General features: G+C 36.4%; 1 protein-coding gene across 1 annotated transcript in view; it reads right to left on the bottom strand.

Annotated features, from left to right (window-relative positions):
• LOC149775396 (uncharacterized) overlaps positions 1-25,053 on the bottom strand; it is a 126,413-nt gene extending 101,360 nt beyond the window's left edge. Inside the window, exon 1 of the mRNA XM_089944042.1 lies at positions 24,937-25,053. The gene's annotated coding sequence lies outside the window, so the exon portion shown is untranslated. The remainder of the gene's footprint in view (positions 1-24,936) is intronic.
• Positions 25,054-25,386: the final 333 nt, after the last annotated feature.

Below are 25,386 nucleotides of genomic sequence, written 5' to 3'. Positions count from 1 at the left end.
TCGATCGGCATTACCGAGGCGGGCAAGGCTTGTAAACGAGTAATGACAGTCTAATTGATAGGCCAACGTAAACGTGAGCAATGGCAAAGAATGCGTGAGAGGATACAGAAGGGATTTTACCAGCTACGTTGAAAGAAATAAACGGGAAATCCAGGAGTTAGATACAGTTTGGTAATAATACAATGGCTAATGAGTTTAATGTACCTTCTCGAGCACTACATTTTGTATGATTTTTTTTTTCTTGAAAAGAGATACATGGAATAGGAACAGAAAATGTGATCCAGGATACTTTAAATATTATCTGAAATGGCCAAACTGACCAATAAGGACTGCCAAACGGCCAAACGGACCAATAAAGACGAGCTAGATATTCGAAACTGCAATTTCATGGTAATTACTACAAATACAGAAGGAGAACCTTCACACAAATTATACGTGCTAGTTAAAGAAGACAATTAGCTTGGCTGAAGACAATTATGTTGCTTTCATCTGAACTGTCACAAAAACTTCCATACTGAAATCCTTCCAGTGCTAAACATCTAAGGTTGACAGCAATGATCTGTCATATTATACATGTATACCTCGGTACAGTAGTATTATTTTCTTATTGAATACTATAAGTAGATTATAAGTCATCTACGATTCAACATGAGATGAAAATATAAACTTTTCAGGTCATTACTTTTGAATAATCATCAACTATCCTCAGTAAAGGCGTTGTTCCACTTAAGGTTCTTATCTGGGGATATATTCCGTGCTTCAATATCAACACCCGATATCTATATTTCATATGTGTTTTCGAGGTCATCAGCAGGGCAGATGATCGCAATAAAAGTTTGCTTAGTTGATAAAAGTTTTTATGTGCATTTTAATCTATACAACACTGGACATCTTAATGGTATTATAATTGACGGTTAGATGACATTGTAGAGTGATAAAGTCGTTAATATCCATGCCCATAATGACACAGTTCTTTAAAGTCTTAATATTAGCATCGTGTCAAGAAGGTGGTTTTTCTTCGGGTATGAACACTGTACTAATAAAATATGGAGTGTTGTTCTATTTTACAATGTTGTGTTGTGTATTTACTCGAATCTAGTTTTTGCCCATACAATAAAAGCGATCTTAGACCGAACGTCTGTAAATAGTGTATCGACTTTTCCAGCCGATACAAAGCACCTTTTAACAGAGATTCATGACAAAAGATCTTTCCGTTACGTCAACTACCAATTAGCCAGAGACACATGAACGTGAATGATATTTTAAAACCCTTTATAGGAGAAGGATTAGAACAGATGTTAAATTTTTGTTTTTTAAAAGTTGACGTAAAGATATACAATGCATTATATTTTATTATATTGTCCTTACTGTTCGAGAGGTTGTTACAATTATCCGCTGATTTATTATTCTGCTTAACACTAGCAGGGGCTTTTCTTTTGATGTACAATCCCACAGAAAGCCTTGAAGCTTTATCGACTTTCTTTGTCACGATTTAGAAGCAGCCGAAACATAGGGCGTGTACACAAAGCGATGTGAATAAATATCAGGTGAAGCATTAAATGTGAACAAGCGAGAGAGAGAGATTATTATCGTTCTTTTTGGCTAAGCGATTAAATATAACGTTCAGCCATTAAGAGGAAGTATGTTTGGTCGAGTAAAGACCTTCTAGCTTGAAAGTTGAACTAAATACTGAAAACAACACTGCAGGCAACGTGAAATTTGGTCACGAAAAGTTTATATAGGTACTCTCTGAGTTGAAAACTTTATATAGACCCTATGAAGAAATAAAATAAAACAAAACATAACATAACGAAACCCCAACAGGAACAGAAAATACAAGTATCCATGCCCCTCTTTAACCAGAAAGGAGGCTGGTTCACTACCGATTTAACCAAGCATTGCTGTCAAGCAAGATTTAAAATCAACTTTATTAGTCACCGTTCCCGTGGCCTAGTGGTTGGAGCGTCAGCCTCAGATGCGGGAGGTCGCCGGTTCGAACCCTGACTGTGTCATATCAAAGACTTATAATAATGGTACTAACAGCTACATTAAAAAATCCACATCACACACAGACACACACAAACTTATTATTCATCTGAAAAAGCGACAATAATGGAATGAAAGCGTCAATAATGGAATGCAAGCGTCAATAATGGAATGTTTGTGTTTGGACTTTTAACGCAGCTTTAACAATTTTAGTCACATCGCTGTGACGTTTGCAGTATGGCATTTTATAGTGATATCTAGCACTTGGGCATCGTGCCGCAGACATGTAACATCATGACCCACCCAATCATATTATGTTGACAGCAGGCCGATCAGTCCTAACACTAACCTCTTAATGCTGAGCGCCTAGCGAGGCAGCTGCTAGTGCCATTTTCTTTATAAGGAATTGGTATGGCTCGGCCGGGGTTCGAACCCGCGACCTCCCGCATCCGAGGCGGACGCTTTAACCACTTAGGTCACCGCAGAGGTCACAACAAATGAATAAAAGTGTCAATAATGGAATGCACGCATTATAACATTAAAGACTGCGCAACCACCGAAAACGCTAATGCAAATCTATCTCCCTGAATATATTAAATTCTTGTACACAAAGTCTGACATTTAGAAAAATCATTATTTAATTACTGCATTTTGCAATTAAAAAAGAAAGTTATACTCAAAGGAATGCACAAAGGCGAGTTATTTTGTAATACTTTTGTCAATTGCACATCTCTTCCTATTCCACCCAATTGTCCCGTACATATCTCTGGTCCATTGATGAACCATTAAAAAAGACGTTTCTCTGTGTCTAGGCTGATCACTGTTTGGTGGAGTTGATTGATTTTCGTATCTCCAACTTTAAGTAACGATTGTATAGTCAACTGTATTTAACCTTTATTTACTATTTTGAAGATTTCATTATGTTTGTGTGGATAGAATTTATTTTGAATGTCCAACAATTGGTGTTAGCCACCAAAACCTTTTTTCTAAAACTTGTCTTCAGTGAAGGGAACATAAGTGTTATCTCTGTACTTGAGATATAATGAAAGCGGCCAGATTCAATGAAAATTACTTCGTACAGCAATTTCCATCAAATTTAAAAGAAGAGGAAGATGAGCTGGAGGAGACACGATTACAATAACAGCAGCTTTGAACAACTGTCAAAAGGCAACTGTATTGACGTTTCCATGTATTTGTCCGATACAAAATAATTCAGGTTGCTGTCTACTTAATTTCTTCAAAAATAAAGGCAAACATATAAAGGGGTAATCAACATTGAACTTATTGATCATTTAAGGTCGGGAGATTTTTTAATATCGGAAAAAGAAAGACTAACCCGCAAGGAGTAAGTAGTTAATTATATTTCATTAAGCTGATTACCTTCTTCGCCACAGCAATCCCCCATTTGATGCCTCCCGCTGATATCGACCATCGTCTATGCTGAAATCCTTTGACGCAAATAAATTACAAGAGAACCACAAAGAAAGATCACTTATAAAGCTATATGCCTTTTCCAGGCTTCTATAAAACTGTAAATTGATTCTAACTATGAAAACAAAAGTACTTACAATAGGTAATCTGTGGTTTGTTGTCCCGTCTAATGGAATCTTTCATATATTGCTTGCCAATTTGCGATCGAAGATGTCTGCCACCAACAGGACCAAAGGACAGGTTGAGCTAACACTTAAAATACGCAGGAGAAACGAAATCCGCGGCCTTCGTTTTTATCCTTAATGTAACCGAGTTAGACTATAGTGCACTAAAGACCGCAGAGAAAAGCAACAAATTAGTCCTTTCGCATCCTTTCTTTGTCCAAAAAAGAATATAGACAGGAAATGCTAACAGACATGTCTCTTGCTAAAAACACACGCATACACACATACGAACAAAATTTATGAATGAAATCTTTCACTACTGGAGGTAAAGACCCCGGGTGGATAGGCGTTCAAACGTAAGATATACGTCGTAAATATTTTTCGTTGATCTCGATTTTTCTCTACTGGTTTTGATGATCTGAAGGAAGGAACGAGTTCAGTCCACTGAATATTAACCGCGATGGACATGTGCACGGGATAAGCTCAAACAGAATGAGTACATCTATTACAAGGGTTTTCATGATTAACCAAGACGACGCTCAAGGTTATGTCATTGTACCGCAGAAGATATAGGAGATATTAACAGCAATGATAACTGATCTTAAAAAATAAGTTAATGTTTACATACATGTATTGCAAATTGTTTAGCTATATTTCAATCAATTATAGATTATGAAAGCAAAAATATATTGTCCACGATGAGTTTATGTAATCCTGATAACCAGGGTTGGATGCAAATGACAAGTCACTTGACCATTTTACGTGATACGTGAAACAGCTCATAGGTGCCATAAATTTGACATAATGGCATTCGTTCAGACAAAGTTTTTAACCCAAATTACGCTTTTGTTTAGAAGCAAGAAACGGATATAGTAAAATTTATTTCTTTTCGTTCCTCCCCCCACCCCGTTAATTTGAACTATGCAAAACTTTGCTTTTCTTTTCTTATTATGTGATACCATTTATTGAGTTTAGTTTCATACTTGCATTGATAAATAGCTTTTCAGGTGTTTTATGTTTGTTCTCAGCGTCATTCGTCTGTCCACTTCTATATTTGTTGACCCCTCCCCGCTCTACGCCTATGAATAATATTGCTGCTGCACTAACCCTATTTTGTTTCATAAAGGTTTTCACTCCCCTGGCTGGTTTCCTTGCCTTGTTTTTTTAGCTAGTGATCCTTACCATGGATGGGTAGTATTCCAGTTTGTGCTATATGTTTATTGCTATAGTATACTGCATTGCTGTATCCATTATGTACTCGTTTGGACTAGCTCAGGAAGGGTCAATTAATCTAAAAGTTGTCTTTATTTAGTCAGAGGCCGTTTCTAAGGAAATTAAAGATAAAGCAGCTAGGGAAAATTGCTCTAAAAGTTGTCTTTATTTAGTTAGAGGCCTATATAACGAAATTAAAATGAAATCAGCGAGGGTCAAATTAATCTCAAATTAGTCATTATTTAGTCAGAGGCCTATATAATAAAGATAAAAGTAAAGCAGCCAGAGCAAAATACTCTCCAATTTGTCTTTCTTTAGTCAGAGGCCTATATAAGAAAAATAAAAAATAAAGCAAGGATCGACACGTGGCAGTTACCGCTAGCACCGAACGGGCACGACCTTATCTGTTTCCTCCCCAGTGGTTGATCTCGTCTTCCCGACGGTTTGAGTTCCTATCTAGCTGTGCTATATTGTATGATGAGAAGAAAAAAGAAAAGAAAAAGTAAAATAAATATAAAAACAAAACAGAAAGAACATAACGTGTATTGTGTCATTGGATTGCATGGGAAGCTTGTAGATTTTGCGTCTTCGCAGATATGAATAAGATGTTTCTGTTTCCCCTGTGTTCTTATTTTGAGATGTTCTGATATTTGTGGACCTATATTTGGGGAGTTCCAGTGTGACCCCCTGCTCCCTATCGTAAGCCACGTAGCTTTGGCGTCACACCATCATTTACTCTTCGGATGGGCTCAACTGCCTGCTGAATAAGGATGTCAACTCGCTGTCCCCATGTATATGGACTTGTTTCTACCTATTTGATTAGTACTGTGTTAGTGACTGCGAGGTTGCGTCTATCCACTACCATGTCACATCTTGCTAACGAACAGTAATACTAAATTACTGCGTATTTCTCTCATAATTAAGGCCGCGAAAACGGCAAAGAAATGGAAATCAATATAGCTAACCCGCAGGTGCGGAAACCCTATCATCCATGCTGTAGTCCTCGCTGTTGTTCATAGGTCAAACAGACACGAAATTACTGTGTACATAACTGGTCAAACAAACCCAGAGTAAACGTACCATAAGTATGGCATACAAAGATCATTTAGACACGAAGGCTTCATTCAAAGGACATGCACATATCTGCGAGAATTAGGTTGATGATACAATAGTTAGCGTATTGACCTTGATTATAAGCAGACGAGTAAGCAAGAAAAGATCGAAAGAATAAAGAAAGAAGATGTGGAAGTTGGGATATGATTATATAAATGCATAACGCATCAATTTGAAAGAATTCTTCAATTGTCCAGAAACTTCATTGAAAATTTAATGATGCTCAGTCCGATTGTATCTAGTACATCAAGTTGGTTATGAGCACCATGCATAATATTGTAGTAGTAGTCAGGGATGGATGGGTAATATTTTGGGTCATCAGCAATTTGAAACGTTGGATCCACTGGGTTAATACAATAAGTAAAAAATGAATTGTTCACGTATTAAATAAAATTTTATTATTTGTATACGTCAAGAATTTTCCTGTATAGTCAACAACGCTGTTACAAACCTCACAAAAATGAAACATATTTTAAAGAAAATCTAGATAAACACGCATTCATAATTCGGCCAGTTGAAGAGTAGAGAACAAATGGGAATTAGAAGCTCATTTGATCCTTTCTGTGTTAAACATCATAATAATGGTGAACCCAAGAGTTTTTAATCAGTCATAATATTTGCCGTGCTCTGGGAAAAATATGTCAGTCAAATGTGGCATTCATTGCAAACAACCTGAATGATTCGACAACCGTTCTTAACGTGGAAAGTGTTTGCTTTTGTGGGTTTTTCATATTTTAAACGAAGCTTTAAAATATTTTCATTCAAATCGCTACGATGTCTGCAGTTTGGCAGTTTATAGTGATGTCTAGCACTGGGGCATCATGCCGCAGACATGTAACAACATGTCACACCCAGTCACATTATCCTGACTCCATGCCGACCAGTCCTAACACTAACCTCTTAATGCTTAGCACCTAGCGAGGCAGCTGTTAGTACCATTTTTTTAAGTCACAATATGACTCGGCTGGGGATTGAACCCGCGACCTCTAGCATCTGAGGTGGATATTCTAACCACTAGACTAAAGTCGTTAAAGTGGGAAGAAGTTGCAGTAAAATGGCAAACCGATATCAACACAATATAAATTGCCATAGAACATTTTATTATGTTCTATCATCTCTCTCTCTCTCTCTTGTAGTCAGCCACTCAGAAGCGAATCTTCAAAACGTGTATTCGGTTATTCCAGTTATTTTCGCTAATGCATCTACAGTGATGTACACTATCATACTTAATGAGTTCTAACTGGGAGAAACTACTCCTTCCAGAAAATAGTAGCATGTAGTTTGATTGCTAACCGCGAATTGATTACTTGTCTGCATTCTTCTTCTTGCTGTTTTTGCTTTCTTTATTCAATGATAATGTTCTCTTCAAATTTTGTCAATAAGCAAAAAACATAGAAACTTCCCACTTGTAGCGTGATATATTTCACTATTGAAATACGAGGTCCAAGTGACCTGATATTGCTCGCCTGGTCAAAATAGCCCAACTGTTGACCATTCCACTAAGTAGACGTACATAGTATTGCAAGAACACAACCTGTACAAACTAACTTCCAAATACTATATCATGTCTAGTTTACTTATTTTACTATAGCTGGAATAAATTCTTGTATAATTAATATTGCAACACACCTGGTTATATCCCAAAAGAACCGAGTTAAAGAGTAAAAAATATAGTAAAATGATAAAGGCCAGACAGAACATGTATTTCTATATTGTTACAACCCTATGGTCATAAACTAAGTAACAGAAAGAAGCAAAATCAACAAGTTTTGTAAAACGTAACGAAACAATTCAATTATCAATGTTATAAAGTTAAAATTATAGAGGAATTTACAGTATTATGAATTGAATCCATGATAATCTAAAACAAAGTCATGTTAAAGTCCAAAAGAATGAAAATATTCCGTATAAATTTCAGATCCGGAAATGTACTAGTCTGTAAAGAATCATGATTTCAAATGTTGTTGTCCAGAACTTCTTTGAATAATTCACAATAGTTCCAGATCAATATTATAGTTTAATCAGTACTTTCTTTTTCCATTGAGTACTCCTAACAAATGTCTTTCCACTCAAATAATCTAAATACAACATAAATTACGTCCGCAGACTTGATATTACACCAAGAAAACAAGAAATAACAATCCGAAATATGAACGAATCCAAGATGGGAATGAATCTGATTGCTCAGTTCTCTCCTTATATAAACCTTCAAAAGTCGATTACGACTGTATGTCGCAATATACCCCACGTGATAGATCTTAATACTCAGTCTGATATTTAAAAATAACTATTCATGTGACCTAGCCCATCTAATGGGAAAACTTGATTCTTTGAGGAACCCACCTGACCTAAGCCCATGCAATGGGAAGCAGCCCGAAACTTGTCATCATGTTTACCACTAATATTGTTATTAGTAAGTGTCAACACTATCGTAAGAATTTATTTATAGATCCTATGTAATTGTCCGTGGTTGATATCTTAAAATTGAACCTATGCAGGTACGCTAAATCCAACAATAGATAATCACTACAATTTACAGTCATGAATAAAAAATACAAACGTTAGTTAAAATTATGCACCAGGAGTTACAAAAATATAGATTTACATAACATTATAGCATAGCGAGTTTCATTAACACAGTGTGTTATAACACAATGAACTTCGGATAATAGAGAAACTCAGATTTTTTTTTATAAAAATGGAAAAAGTCAACATTATAGTATGCCTTATATTCAATTTCAATCAGAAATCGTAGATTAGTATTACATAAGCAAATTCAATATAATAACAACAAATTAAATTATTATTCTCAAGTAATTTTAAGTAGACGCAAATAACTATTGTTATTGATTTTGACTACCCAGTGATAATTATGCAATAATTATTCATAAAGCCGCTGATATCTCTCATCATACTGAACATGTACAGTAGTCATATAATTAATTTACATTGAGAGATCGCACTTCTAGTTAAGAACGAGTTTATAGTCGATTCAGTAAATTAAGTTGATAGTGTGCATAGGAATACTCGTATTTATAGGCTCTTGTTTGTATCACATAACCTCAGACAACCATGTAGATGCTAGACCGTCTCAAGGCAATCTATGGCGGTAACCAAATCAACTGTTTAAACACAAAGATAAATGCCTTAGAATCAGTGGCGTGGCTACCACATATCAAGAGTAAACAAAGCAAAAAGGCCCACTAATTATTTTTTACATTATAGATTAGGAAGGGGCCCATCGATAAACCTTGCATTGGTGCTCTCGTAGAGGCCCAAATATCATAACTACGCCACTGTTTAGAATACAAAATTAAAACATAAACAAGTTTTCCTTTTATCGTCCATTGTGTTCGTATTTACCTTAATTGTTGTTTGTGATTGAATGAAAGCTAACAAAACGTACAAACGAATCTGGATATGAATCTAGCATTTTAATGGAAATATAGTGCGTCGTAATACGATAAAAAAATAGTCCCTGTCAAACTTACACTATTTCGCACAATAAAAAAAAGCTATAAGTTCTGCATGGTATATGATTGACAATACTGAACGGTGGCATCATGTCCAGCGTTGTGTTTGAACAAAAGACCTACTAAATGGCATTTGGGGCCCCGAGTGGCCGAGTGGTCTAAAGCGCTCTCCGTTACGGATCACTGCCATCTCACCTCTGCCTGCGTGGGTTCGAGTCTCGGATTCGGCTAATGTGGGTATGTGACAAAGCTTGCCAGTAGGTTCTCGTGGGTCGGTGGTTCTTTCTGGTGTTTTCCCGGGTTCTTCCTCCACCATTAATATTGGCCGCCATATATAGCCTATCGTGTGCTGAAAAATGGCGTTAAACCCTACAACAACAACAACAACTAAATGGGGACATCCATTAATTATGTCAACAATTTTTAGGCAATTTCCCCCCTCCCCCCCCTTGTCAACAATTGTCAAACTTTCAGTGACCCCCCTAATAAAATTTTACCCCGCCCCCCAAATAAACACTATTTTATACGGCTCGCTTTTATGCTAAAAATATGCTAAAAATAGAATTATGGAAATTAAAAGGTCTACAAATAAATTTTAATACATTTTTTTTATACTTGTTTAACAGATTTCAAATTGACTATAACACTTTGAATTCATAAAAAAATCGAGAGTTTATATTTTAGCTTCTATCATCTTACCATAGGGAAGCCAAATGTTCATCAATTGTTATAATGGGCATAGTGCCTGATTTTTTGTAATAAATAACATTGTTGACGTCAATTTATCTTGAACTACCCCCTCCCCCATGTTAACAATTGTCAAACTTCTTCAAACCCTCTCCCCCCCCCCCATTTTGTTGACATAATTAATGGACGACTCCAATGGCATTCGTTAGTTGGGCATATTGATTACGTTATGATCCTGTATCACACTGTTTCTGTAACATCACTATACCAGATGGCTGAAATCACTCAGTTATAGACTAATACTATATTTCTGGCTTTGGTATACTATATTTCAGAAAAAAACGATAAGATAGTTTCTTTCTTAGATTATACATGAAAAACTCCGAAGCACACACAGTTCAAGTTAGAAACGAATACGGAAAGTTAACATCCAGAATGTGAACTTCTTTGCAGCTGATGTTGACATGGCGGGCCTTGTTGAACTGATACTCTTGGACAAATTCCTCGATGCTTATGGAATACACAAGGACCAGTAGATAAAGTGCTCTCCGTTACGGATCACTGGCATCTTACCTCTGTCTGCGCCGGTTCGAGTCTCGGATTCAGCCAATGTGGGTATGTGAGAAAGCTTGCCAGTAGCTTCTCGTGGGTCGGTGGTTCTTTCCGGGGTTTTCCCGGGTTCTTCCTCCACCATTAATACTGGCCGCCATGTATAGCCTATCGTGTGCTGAAAAATGGCGTTAAACCCAACAACAACAACAACAAAGACCAGTAGTATTAATACTCATATAACCGTCCATGTCGTGCAGTAAGTCATTTATTGTGCATATATACCCGTCCCTGTTGTGCAGTAAGTAATCTTTGTGTATACACCTGTCCGTGTCGGGCAACAAGTCATCCATTTTATATACACCTGTCCGTTTCGTCCAATAAGCAGCCCTTGTATATACCCTTATCCGTGTCGTGTCATAATCAATATTCTAAGTAAAAAAGGTATTTAAAATCTTTGTGTCGGTTTTGTATACGATTGGTTGGTGAGGGAATACAAGGACAGATTGATGAATCGATGGTCTGACGATAGACGGATGGATGAATGAATACATAAATATCTGACTCGATTGATGGGTGGGAAGATATATGGATGTATGGTTAGACGGTTGAATAAATGTGTGGTTTGGGAGAGTGATAGATGGATATATTCTTGTACATACAATACCGTTGAAATGTTAATAATATTTGCAAGGGAGTGTGCTAGCAGACACATAGATTATTTCTTAGTGAAGAAAATGTTGGATGGGTAAAACCTGTGTGATATGGCTAGTGAAACATTGTATATCTCTTGGGGAATATGGTGTGATATCTTAAGAAGATTATTTGTTATCTCCTAGGGAATATGGTGTGATATATCGAGAGGAATGTGATGTGATATTTCACGAAGAAAGTATACTCAAGGATGATGATGAATATAATTGTATTTTGTATCGTTGATTTCTGACCCCCACCCCCAACCCGCTTTAGAAACGTGAAATGCATAATGCATTCTTGTTGCATTTTATTTAATCGTACAGGACACTTCTATTGCTGAATTGCAATTGTTCTTTTTTTGCAAAATATACGTTTTGTATTCTGCTTTGCTTTTCGCATCAACACTTAAATGTTATATTTAGTTTCATCGCATGCATATCTCTTTTTATTTTTTTTATTTTCTGTATATATCTTTCTGCTTCACGAGTCAACGAGACATGACCATGTCTTTATTTTTGTTTTTATTCATATTTTGCTACCTGTTGTTAATCTCTGCACATATCAGACGACCCATTGCTCAATTAACAGGCATGCAATTTTAAGGAATGAATTAATGCATAGTTGTACAAAGAATGATCACGAGTCTTTTCCTTTCCTGAGCAAAGAAAAAAAAAGCCACAAGCTTTTGATTTACAAAGATTTTCTGTTCCTATAATCTTCTACTTATGTAGGATGTCAAGATCTTTCCAATTGTTGTAATACAACAATTCTCTTTTCGAAAGGCGCCAAGAACTTAATGGATACTTTACTTAAGTAGATCAACTATTACATGCAACACGTGTTTTGATTTGAATATGTCCTTTTAATAATATTGTTAACTATGTTAGCATGGAATACTAAATTAATCATGGACCGATAATTTCTATTTTGAATTTATGGAACACGTCAGTTCATTTGACCTTGAAAACAGTATTTTAATTGTACACTTTAATATTATATCTGTACGTAATAAACTGGATACATGTATATAGAAATCGAATTTAGTGAGTTCGATATTATCATGCTAATGCATACGCACCCTGACCATGATGAATTGACTCTGCTGGGTTATAATAAACCAGTTCGATATTATCATGCTAATGCATACGCACCCTGACCACGATGAATTGACTCTGCTGGGTTATAATAAACCAGTTCGATATTATCATGCTAATGCATACGCACCCTGACCATGATGAATTGACTCTGCTGGGTTATAATAAACCAGTCGGATGTGAAAGGAATATAAATGGAGGTGTAGTTATGGCCTACATTGTAGAGAAAATTTGTGACAGGAATACATATGATGGAAGGGTAGTAATGGTCTATATAGCAGAGAATTTGTTTTTACAGGAATACATATGGAAGGGTATTAATTGTCTACATAGCAGAGAAAATTTGTGACAGGAATACATATGGAAGGGTAGTGATGGTCTACATAGCAGAGAAAATTTGTGACAGGAATACATATGGAAGGGTAGTGATGGTCTACATAACAGAGAAAATTTGTGACAGGAATGCATATGGAAGGGTAGTGATGGTCTACATAGCAGAGAAAATTTGTGACAGGAATGCATATGGAAGGGTAGTGATGGTCTACACAGCAGAGAAAATGTGTGACAGGAATGCATATGGAAGGGTAGCTATGGTCTACATAGCAGAGAAAATTTGTGACAGGAATGCATATGGAAGGGTAGCTATGGTCTTCATAGGAGATACAATTTTCAACACCAAACATGTTATTTAAAATTCACTGAAATATTGAAAGGTTATGTATTGAATTACGATTAAAGGGTAGATGTTTTTGTTTCATCTCATAACAACTTACCATCATACTTTCGATGCCAACATTGTGTATATTGTCCAGACGTCTCTATCGAACGTGTATGAAAATAATATTATATTTATTCTCAATGACTTAAACGAGGACCTGTTATATATTTGTTTACATAATCTGGTTGATATAATAGCAATATCTATAAATAAAAGATAAAATATCATAGAATAACAAACAAAACTGGCTTCTGCTTCAGGAACACTCCTTGATCGTATACCCGTTTCAAACACATTTAGCGGTTTTGTTTTTTAGCGTCTGGAGTATTAACTGTTGATGAAGACATCAGTGGTCAGAGGACGACTTGCATAATTACCGAATTATACCATATATATCTCTTATGTGAGAGAAATATGGTTGTAAAAAAATATTTTTAAAATCAAATTAATTTTAAAGAGTTATATTTTGCTCTCGATATGCAAGTCAGCGATTTACTCTTTATTCCTTGAAAAGCAACAAAGCTTTGTATTACTCGAAAATGTGTCAGGATCATGCCAATATGATAAAACTTGATATAACAGGATTCTTCTACCATTCGGCAGTTGTTGGGTCTTACTAAAGAAGAATCCATTCAAAAGCGGTAACCACGTTAACTGTAAAAAGGACACAAAATATCAGTAACCATCTTAACCTACTTAAATATAGCAAAATAATATTTCTTTGCCAGTTACGAAAATACTGATAATCGCTTAACAGTTCAAGGTAAAATTGACAATGAATAAGACGTCTGGCCCAAGAAAACTCCTTTTCTATTCTCCATCATTTAGTATCCAAATCTGATCATGCATAGAAAACTGGTGTCAGGATAATGTGACTAGGTGGGACATCATGCTACGTGTCTGTGGCATGATGCCCCAGTGCTAGACATCACTATAAACTGACACACTGCAGACATGGTAGCGATATGACTGAAATTTTTTTGAAAGCTACGTTAAAAATCCTAATCACATACATTATAGCAATTTCATTGGTTTACTATGGTGGTGGGTGGTGCTGGTGTTGGCATTAGTACCGTGAGTCCCGTAACACCTTTCTCTGAAAATCGTTTTCTCGGCCATTCTTGTGAGATTAATATCACTAGGTAATAATATCACTTAGCAGTCGTAATCCTGTATTATCCGTTTCTAAATTATCAACATTGTTGAACTGTTGCGCTGTCGGACCTGAATGCTGCGTCCCATGGTCAATATTTAATTAAGAGCTGGTCTGCATTGTGTTGATACAAGCAAATAGCGCGAACAACAACTAAACACAACGTCGGGGCTTAAAAGGCGATGTGAAGAAGCAATTAAGTTTTATTGGTAATGCACAATATGGTACAGGTGGGTGGGGGACGGTACTCTGAATATGAATAAATAGCTAACAGTTACGGTAATGGTGATGCTACATTTTAAAGTAGCATGCACCATTTAGCAGTGAGAGTGTGAAAGAATAACTTAAACAATTCCATACATTTTTGTCCACAGACTTTGATGCAGTGTGCAACAAAATGGAGTTCGTATCTAGTGAAAATGAAATGCCACTGACACTTCATTTAGTGGCAAGTATAAGTGGATTGTGAATAAAACTTGGACAAATGGAGCATGAACTCTTTTCCTGCACACACTGTTTACAAATGAAATGGATTTTAGTCATTCCTGAACGACCTTGTCAGTATTTCCTAAGCAAAGATACGAAGGGCTTTAATGTCCATAAGACGCATTTTATGATGACGATAATAACACAATTTTCCCGGCTTTTGGATAATAATAATAATAATAATAATAATAATGACATAATTTTAGTCCAAGCCAGTATGATATTCCATAAAATCAAAAGTCCGGAAAATTCATATTCTCTGCTCACATGTTTTGCTGAACACGCTGAACTATCCAGCCATTTCAAACTGCCTCTTGGCATCCTGGTTTCGAAAGCACCCATCTCTTTGCAAAAAACTACTAATTTATCCAGTCCAATGTTCAAGTGTTATACCAATCCACCCCAAACAAATAACTAGTTATCACAAGCACCTAAAAATGTCACACAATTATCACTGATATGTACATACATAATTGTACATATAAGTGACATACATAATTGTACATAAAAGTGTAAACTATTTTCCTACACGTGGTCTGTTTGACACACGTCATAATCCAATGTAGAAAGCACGTGGATATATACATGAATACAGGTCATATTCACCGTCCTGAAACATGTTGCGTTTTGCTTTGTTTAACCGTAACGATTAGTGACAATCATGACAGCAACCAGAACTGAACCAAGTACCATCTTATAAAGCTGGGGTCTTATACACGCAGCATGCGGCCCGTCCAGCCGTATCCTGTGCCCCGCAAAATGATTGGCGTCGCAAGGTGTCATGAGAGATAACAGATGTGGTACGGCCCTTGGGCCATCGAAAATGCGCTCATGCGGCCCCAGGGTGGTTTGAGTTTGAGACACCTGTTGTAAAGTATGCAACTGCTGATATATCTTACTTGATCAGTTTGTAACGTTGTCTAAATTTGTCTTTTTCTTAATTTGCTTTACACTAGTCTTGCGGGAAGTGCCTTCTCACACACTAGCGGAAACGCATACCACAACTAGCATAGTTCTCATACATGCAACCAAATTCAATCTCTCTCATTACCTTTATACGGGTATTAAGAACGAACGACTGGTGATACCGTAAGATATCTTCTTTTGCTGATTAATATTTACAGAAGTACATGGCGTGAAAGATGTGATGAACAGAAATAAAAATGTAAACAAGCAAATCAGTCATTTTATTGTATGAATTGCTGGAATGTTTTACAATTCTCTTTGCTATTATCGGTACTGACCATAACTCTACTTTGAAAATGGCAAGTTTTATGGCCAGTAGGTTACATATATGCGTGTAATGACTGTCAGTCAAGGGACCGGGTTGACTTTAAGATGACCACTATGGTCGCCATAGATGTTAAAAACGTTAAAATTAAAATAAAAAACGTGAAAAAACGCTTTTTTCTCTCAATAAATAAAAAACGAAAAAAAAAAAACGTTCCAGTAGTTTTTAGGCAACACAAAAATCAAAGTTTTACTTATTTACACGCTATTTTGTGAAGGATATTTATCCTAATCTGATGACTAGAAAATACTCAAAAAACTACAAAAATTGGACTTTATAGCATGCGAAACGTTCCAAAAAAGGGACTGCAAAAGGTTAAACACAGCGTCATCTTCCAATGTATACACGCCTGGCCTACACTACCAGATATCAGCACTATGTTGTAGTATGTTTACGTAAAGTATCGTAGGCTAGCATCATAGATTCATTATTGATCGATATTTGTTATCTAGAGTATGACAGAGGACCGCCTGTATGGCCGATGATAAAAAAAAAATGGACGTACCAAATATAAAAAACGCAAAAAAATAAAAAACCTAAAAAACGCGTTTTTCGTGGTAAAATAAAAAACGAAAACAACATTTTTATCATCTATGATGCTCGCCCCATTTCTTGGCATCGTGATGTTTGCCACGTGCATTGTACACAAAGCCAAATATATATGAAAAATTTTACGCTCGTTCAATCTTGAATAGTCTTCATTCAATAACATAGTTACAATGCAATCTCAATACCGTGCTCTGTTGTGCGTAAAATACAATATCATACTGTCTCTTCTTTTTAGCTCAAATAGATAAATTTTCCGCAAAACAGATTGCTCCTGAACATTAATATGATAGTTTTGTAAGTTAATAATATATAACTTTAAATTCATTACGTACTATACGTTACAGTTGACCATACCACACCCACCTGCCCGTTAAGCCAGTTCGTAATACCAATACCCCTTAAGATCGTATGTATAGTGGATCATGCCAGAGCAATGTGAAAGATAGTAACTTCCAAAAAGCTACGATTTTCCTGGTGAGAATTAAAACTTAAATACTTTCACAGGCATTTGACAGATTTGTTGAAAATGACAACCGTTAGATTAATTACAAATGCGACCACATCGTCTCATTCTCATCATAAATCAATTGAAATAAAAGAAAAATTCTTAAGATGTTTCGATGATTGATTAATGTAGTCCTTTCCATGTCATAATTAAAGACTACGAGCGTTTGTGTCCTTGTACTGCTTGATCGCCTGCTACGTATATATTACGTGTCTAGGAGATTATCACTTATATTGTTATAAAAGAATATGATGTACAATTATTGAAGCTATCCAAAATGCAAGGTGTTTGCCATGTTATGAAAAGTGGCGTGTCATTAGTACCATACATTATCACTGTGTACAGTGTTAGATACAGTTGCACAAATGAAAATTGTATCGCGCGATTACTATGAAATAGTCAATGAGTATCTTCCCTGTAGATTATTATACTATATAAACATAATGAAATATGGAAGTTGCCTGTGGATCTTCTCACGCACCTTGGAAACGCTCTACATCAAGCCTAAATATATGTAGACTTTGGAGCATGCAAAGGATTGATGTCACGCGATGTTAATCAGAACGCAGACACATCTGACCCAACATGCTTCGTTTACTAGTAGGTTTGACCTATTTAATAGTACGTGTTACCTAGATATAAAGTATATTATCGAGCATTTTAGATAACACGTGCTTGTAAAACAAAGCGTTTGTAACAAATACCCGATCAGTTTGAAAACAGTGCATTTAGTACAGTCTTCCAGTGATTATGGTCACTACTTAAGGCTAAATTACACTAATTAAGACTAAATTACACTAATTAAGACTAAATTACACTAATTGCGCTCACTTCTGAGTTACGTGATCTTACATATTTGGGAGTTATCAAAATAGTAGTTATGTAAGTCTTTATCATCCCCACAATACCAAGTTGATGGCAGTTTCAGATCGGCCAACCACTCTTTTCGCAAGAAAATGTTTAAGATCTGAACGTTTCATATGCATTTATTTCCTTCATTTCTTTGGTCTGGTATGTTCCAGTCTGCTGCCCTTTGCGTCAAGATTCTTTTGCGGTCACGAGGGTAGTCTACTATTATTGCATTGCTATTTGATTTCTGTATGTAAAAATCATGTTATGAATTAAACACCATTAACTTTGATTTCAATCTGTGCTGCTTCTCATAAAACGAGAGCAATAGGATGTGTATACATGTGTAAAATATATATCTGAAACTGCTGGCATGTGCAAAGTGCATGCTCTTCGGCGCTGTCGGAGAGATATTTCCAACCTGTTAATCAACAAAATGGATCACACAGCACATTTACACTCAAGTCTCATCATCAATTGTAATGTCCTCCCAACTTTCTGAACAATTTTTACATGAAGATATACTCTGCACTCTATTATTAAAGAGTTTACCGTATTTAAGGACATTTTGTTGTGCACGAACGATGGATGGCAGAGCCAGGATGGAGAGTTCATCAGATCCTGCATGACCTGGTCCTTTGTTGGCTTGATATACAATCTGACATTAAGACGTAATGAGTAATCAGATCTAGTCTACAACAGCGGAGATGTCAATATTTAGAGTGCAAACGATTATGAGCTTTCCCCAAAAGTACGACTTTCCGTATCACATGACTCGGGGTACACTTCCATCACATAACTTGGGGTACACTTCAGCCATATATCATGCTATTTTTGACTGGATAACATGTCAGCAACAAGTACTGACGATTGTCTTGTGAGCGGTTTCAGTATAATCTTAACCTCGAAAGAGATCAAGTGCAACTGAGTTAAGAGGTAGGACAGATTCTGTGAAAGACTTACAATGTCAAGTTGTACTAACTTTGCAGTATACAGCTTTGTCCCGTCTATGAGTTTTTATGATGGATTCAAGGCCGTATATTAGAACCTGAAGAAGCGCATCTTAAACGTTGAAAACTTCTTCTACAATCGTAAGACTGTGGTTAATTGTCTTCAAAACACGTTCATCATACTTTTATTTAGAAAACCTAAGCAGTGAATCAGAAGGCAGCAAAAAGTTGATCTGCTTTTGAGATGGCCTACCTGGGGGTGGGGGTTGGTGGTTGTGGTAGGGTTTGGGGGCATGATTACAGCTTGCATATCGCAAGGAACAGCACCCCACCCCCAATTTCGTTCAAAGATTTCTGATTACGACGTAGACACTGTGTCAAACATATATAGTGAGATCAGTGAGTTTACATGTAGGCGTGTAAACCGAGCCTCTGTTTCTCTCGTTGCACGTATCCTCACTGACGAACATCGTCTTTTATCGACCCTTACTATGCACAGTTTTGGAGGAAGCTGAATATACCACAAACACAGAGCTTTGTTGTCCGAACTACACGCAAACCAAGCCTCTAAATCTCACAGAGACCAGAAATTAAACCCGTTCACTGGCTGAGCTTTTTATCAAGGTAACACTCGTCAGCAGGAAATATTTTCTGGCTGACGATAGCGCTCTAGGTTTAGAACAGGCAAGACTGGCTCACTCGTCCTACAACGTAAGACACATCACCCGATATTTTTGTTCGGGGGTAGGGGTGATGAGACTTACCGCCTAACTGACGGCGCTGTGTAGCCTGTTTTATTGTCGACTAACGGTGTAACGAAAGTCAAATTTTCAGAAATATCACACACAACTGGCCACCAATAACGAAGCTTTTATACAAAGTAAAGTTATAACGTTTTTGTCAGACTTTACTTACCCTGATGTCTTTTCTCTAATAAATTCAAATTTTACAAAAGAAATGGACCTGTTTTCAAGTTTCGTTGGCCTACATTTCAGATGGCAGGAAAGCCGGGAATGCTGAAATCGGGTTAGGTTAAAATAAAATATTCTTTAACGAAACGAATAAAAAATATATTATGCATATTGGAACTGTAAGCAACGTTTCGTTTCGTTCAAGTAATATATCCCCAATATGAACCTACTTAAACATACTTCGGCATACTTGACTACCGTCGCATTGCAACAAATTCAAATGTATGTCAACGGAACATGAAAATGCGTCCATTTGCTAGTGTCATAGTTTCATTCTGCCAGGATAAAGACAGCACAGTATATTAATTACACATACATTAGTGGAAGAGTGTCGATATAGGCTGCCAAGTGTGTGCGATATTCCTGAAAGTTTGACTACTCATTCCGATATCAACCGATTCGGAACACGCTATACAAGGCCACTATTTGGATAGTAAGACATATCACTAAAACAAAAACATGTACTATGTCTTACATTGTATGACTATTGTCCATGCAACATTCGTGCGGCAAGTGAGTCATAACATCGCTTGCTGTTGCCTCAATGCTCCTATCAACATCGAGGAATTAAAAATTTCTACAAACACTAATAGCAATAAAGGAGATTAGTCGCAATCGTTGAAAGGAATGTTCATGATGGAAAATCGAGGTGCAGAACATAGGCAACAGCGATATGACAAAGAGAGAAAATCGACTGTAACCATTGGTAACGCTTAAACATGCCCTAGCAGCTGGTAATATTGATTTCAACTCGATTTCTTGGACACAGTCATTCGGTAAATTTGTTGAAGAATACACACTGTCAGCCACAATGATTTTGTAAAGTATCTCCTCGGTGGCAATAAACTTGAGGATGGTACGTCCGCATCGGATGCGGGAGGTCGCAGGTTCGAACCCCCGACTGAGTCATACCAACGACTAATAAAAATGGTACTTGCAGCTGCATCGTTTGCTCTCAGATTGAAAGGTTAGTGTTAGGACTGGTCAGCCTGGTGTCAGGAAAATGTGACAGCTTGGGACATGATGCTATATATCTGCGGCATGAATTCCCAGTGCTAGACATCACAATAAACAACCACAATGCAGACACTGCAGCGATATGATTGGATTTTTTTTTAAAGCTAAGTTAAAAATCTAAATCACACACACAGCTTGACATAAATCATGGCATAAGAAAATGAAAACCTTACAAATTTATAAATAGTGATATAGTATGAAATATGATATCATTTGCAGCACAAGAAGTAACATTTTTGCGCGGTAGACCTCAATGATTCCATATAAAGATAAACCAATGGCTTTAGTGTACGGCCCAGTAGCATGTATAAAACAAGCTGAATTTTTTTTACGATCGTGAATCGTGTCTTTACCCTACCCCTGCCCAAAAGATTTAGAAAAATCAATGCGTTTAAAATACATCACGTTCGGTTTTAACTTTTCTTGAAGATACAGTCATACTTTTTCACGAAAGCGTTTGATCTTGTCCTGTCTAGAACCCTTTCCACTTCTCGTATTCTGGCTTCCGCAGCTATGTATTATGAAATAATTTTCAGAATTGTCACGTGTTCCTTCTTTCGACTATGTATTTCACTAAATATTTTATTTGGAATAAAAGCGCTAAAATGTGTTTTTTTTTCGATAGTGTATGAAGAGTGACAGTACTTAAGAGTGCATAACGGTGAACGGTTACTTAAATCTATTTGTACAGATCCTTGCTTCATACCAGGCAATCACCTGTATCACCAGTAATTACCTACCTGCTATCAAGGGGCCCGGAGTGGCCGAGTGGTCTGAAGCGCTCACCGTTACGGATCACTGCTATATCACCTCTGTCCGCATGGGTTCGAGTCTCGGGTTGGGCCAATGTGGGTATGTGAGAAAGCTTGCCAGTAGCTTCGCGTGTGCCGGTGGTTTTTCCTCCAGCATTAATACTGGCCGCCGTGTATAGCCTATCTTGTGCTGAAAATGGCATTAAACCCAACAATTTGCTATCAATGATGGTCGCAGCAAGGATATGGAATATGAAAGTCCAAAGAAGGGGGTTGGGGATGATTATAAAAGTGCTCAGCAAGTGAGGACCGGAGCAGATATTATTCGGAGAAGCTAGGATATGTTTAATCACATCATTTATTCTCCTGAGGTGAGGCTCTTCTCAACGTCTACTGTATTTCTTGAACTTTGGAGAGAGAGAGAGAGAGAGAGAGAGAGAGTTCATTCATCAGTTGCGTGCATGCAGCATAGACAAGCTAATATTAGCAATTATGGTGGAAATACGTCATTCAATTTATACATATACACGGTTTTATAAGTTCTTCCTGTTTTAATAACTGGACTGCAAATGCAGGTAGCTAGGGTGCAAGATCGATCAATCAATCGATATATATAATTTCAGCCACTTCTTCGAATTCAGAATGTTCTACTATTTCGCATGCAGTACAATTCTAATGTAATTTGTACCAGAATTTCCTTAGGAATAAATCTTAAGAATGTATTTGCATTAGAGCTTTGAAAGGCGCCTGTTTTCAAAGTCTAAATAAAGCTAATTTTTGGAAGACATACTAAAACATTTGCATTATTCTTTTGAAAGGCATTTCTTTCTCAAAGTCTAAATAAAGCTATTTTGTCAGAAGACTTGCTAAAACATCTGATTAGACTTTTGAAAGTAACTCTCATAAAATCTAAATAAAACTGTTGTGTAAGAAAAAAAATCTTACGCTTTCATGCTGGTATAGCATTTCAGTTATTTAAAACACATCAATCTGCACCATCAAAACTCTTCTTTCTTATCTAACATCAGGCGAAAATAACAGGCCCGTTGTGTATGCATAGTTTCCATAACAACTCAGAAACTGAGAAAATGTGGCGATGGAAGAAGAAATATGCTTCACACGACATTCATTGATGAAGCATTTACGTACGCATATATATATATATATATATATATATATATATATATATATATATATATATATATATATGCACACACACACACAGGAATAACCCTTACAAGTGTGTGTGTGTGTGTGTGTGTGTGTGTGTGTGTGTGTGTGTGTGACTTGGATTTTTAACGTAGCTTTAACAATTTTTCAGTCATATCGCTACGATGTCTGCAATGTGGCAGTTTATAGTGATGTCTAGCACTGGGGCATCATGCCGCAGACATGTAGTATGATGTCCCACCCAGTCATATTATCCTGACACCAGGCCGACCAGTCCTAACAATAACCTCTTAATCCTGAACGCCAAGCGAGGCAGCTGTTAGTGCCATTTTTGTAAGTCTCTGGTATGACTCGGCCGGGGATTGAACGCACGAACACCCGCATCCGAGGCGGACTCTCTAACCACTAGGTCACCGGAGTGGTTTCTTATAAATATAATTTTATTGTCAAATATTGTATAATATAACAACTTTTTCTACTTAGTGGTGGTTACACTAAACTACCCCATGACTACCACACCTTTTTCTTTCATCGTAAAAGCTGTATCAATGAATAGCAAAATATATGTATATTTAAGTGGATGTCTATATGTCTAATTATTTCCCATCTTTAAACTAGGTCTCGTTAAACTTTATTTGAAATTATCACCGTTGTAGATTTGCACTAAATCCTTCTGTTACTTTCATTTGACAATGAAAGTTGGTGACGCGGGGTGCATTTTATGGGAAGGACTATTGCTATTGTGATTAGAATCCTCTCCCTCCTTCCTCCCGTACTCTGGTGGCAGAAGTGCGTTTTACACAGACACACACACACACACACACACAGGCACCTTGTTAACTCTAAAAATAAGCTTTCTGGCAGGTATTCTAAGCTTTCGTGATCTTACCAGGAAGCTAGCCTTTATGAGAAATAGATCGAAGTGATATCAAAATGAAATAATTGCCTATCAAGAATTACTATATATCAAAGAGAAAGAAAATGGGATATATATATATATATATATATATATATATATATATATATATATATATATATATATATATATATACACATATACATATATATATATATATATATATATATATATATATATATATATATATATATATATATATATATATATATATATTCATCATCTTGTAAGTGTACTCAAAAACAAGGATGGCGTGTCAACTGATAATATGTACAACAGAGTAAAACAAAAACGTACGTGCTGTAAACAATAAAAACATACACGATCGCGATGATAATAATAAGAAGAATAAGGGTAATAAGATTAATAATATAAACATCGAGATATAATTGTTACTTTTATTATTATTATTATTATTGGTAGAAATGAAATGGATACAAATTCTAAGTAAAACTGGCAATACGTACGTAGATCATGCCATTAACATTGTAAAGGATATGCAGGTTGATGTAGTATAATTACCATATCAATGTACGCTACACACCAGTAGTAACAATCTGTAATAAATTTGGTATTTGTTTAGCTAGATTGGTCGATGATCAAACGATTTTGATAAATTCTGGACATAGATGCATGTTGTTGCAAAACGTAACCCGGATGTAGGTGCGGAGCACTAAGAACTGTGTACGGATGCTCCTTTCTGACGCCACAGCTTCATGTGATCTGATGGCACATTAACGTTTGGCGTGTTGTTAAATATCCTGTTTTCCCATTTACAGTGGATTTAGGTCACGTAGGCACTGGAAGGGTCTGTAAATATATTTAAATTAGATACGGCTCTAATACTCGAAAATGTAAAAACACCGACCGAAACCTTTTAATACGAACGATTGATTGCATTTTATAACTTTTGAACGTCTACATAATGTGGACAAACAATCTGTTTTTGACCGAAAGACATTATATAAAGATCAAGTAAGTAATGAACTTCATTCTGGTGAAAAGATCCACCATGATGAAAATTTCTATATTGGCCCAATCTCTTGTATCAAACTTCCTCTACCAACAACTGTTCACCTTTGTTTCAAATCCTCCATTATATATATAGAGCCAGAAAGAACCCCAACCCAACATTTTCCATCAACACGGTAATAATCATAGACCGTTGCAAATCTTGGCCTAAGGAAATCTATAAAGTACTCACGATACAAATCTGAATCGTCATGATTTCATCGATCAGAATCTCCATTCAGTTGGACTTTCCATGCTTGAAGATGTCGGCTGAGGTTAAGGTAGAATATGCAGCATGAGCGAAATCCGCAAAGCAGAACAACATGTACGCAATAATCGGCTGCTTATCGCAACAGTATTCAGCGCAAGCAGAGGACAACGTAGCACAATCAACAGGCAATATTTCTCTTTGACCTTCCATATGCTAAGTTTAGTTGTATTTACAAAAAAAAAATATGGAAAGACAGCATTGATACAAATATAGCATTTTCTTCTAAATCTATATTTGAAGCCCTTTTTTGCATTGTCTCCTGATTCAGATCTGATCGTTGGATTAAATATGTACATATACCAAGGAAAGTAGATCTGTACACTCTGAACATGAATCCAATTAATCTGCGGAAAGGGCGGTCATCGACGGTCT

The sequence above is a fragment of the Sinohyriopsis cumingii genome, chromosome 19, assembly GCF_028554795.1.
Source record: "Sinohyriopsis cumingii isolate HCF-2022 chromosome 19, ASM2855479v2, whole genome shotgun sequence".
Taxonomy (NCBI): Eukaryota; Metazoa; Mollusca; class Bivalvia; order Unionida; family Unionidae; genus Sinohyriopsis; species Sinohyriopsis cumingii.
This window is presented reverse-complemented; position numbering and strand designations above follow the sequence as displayed.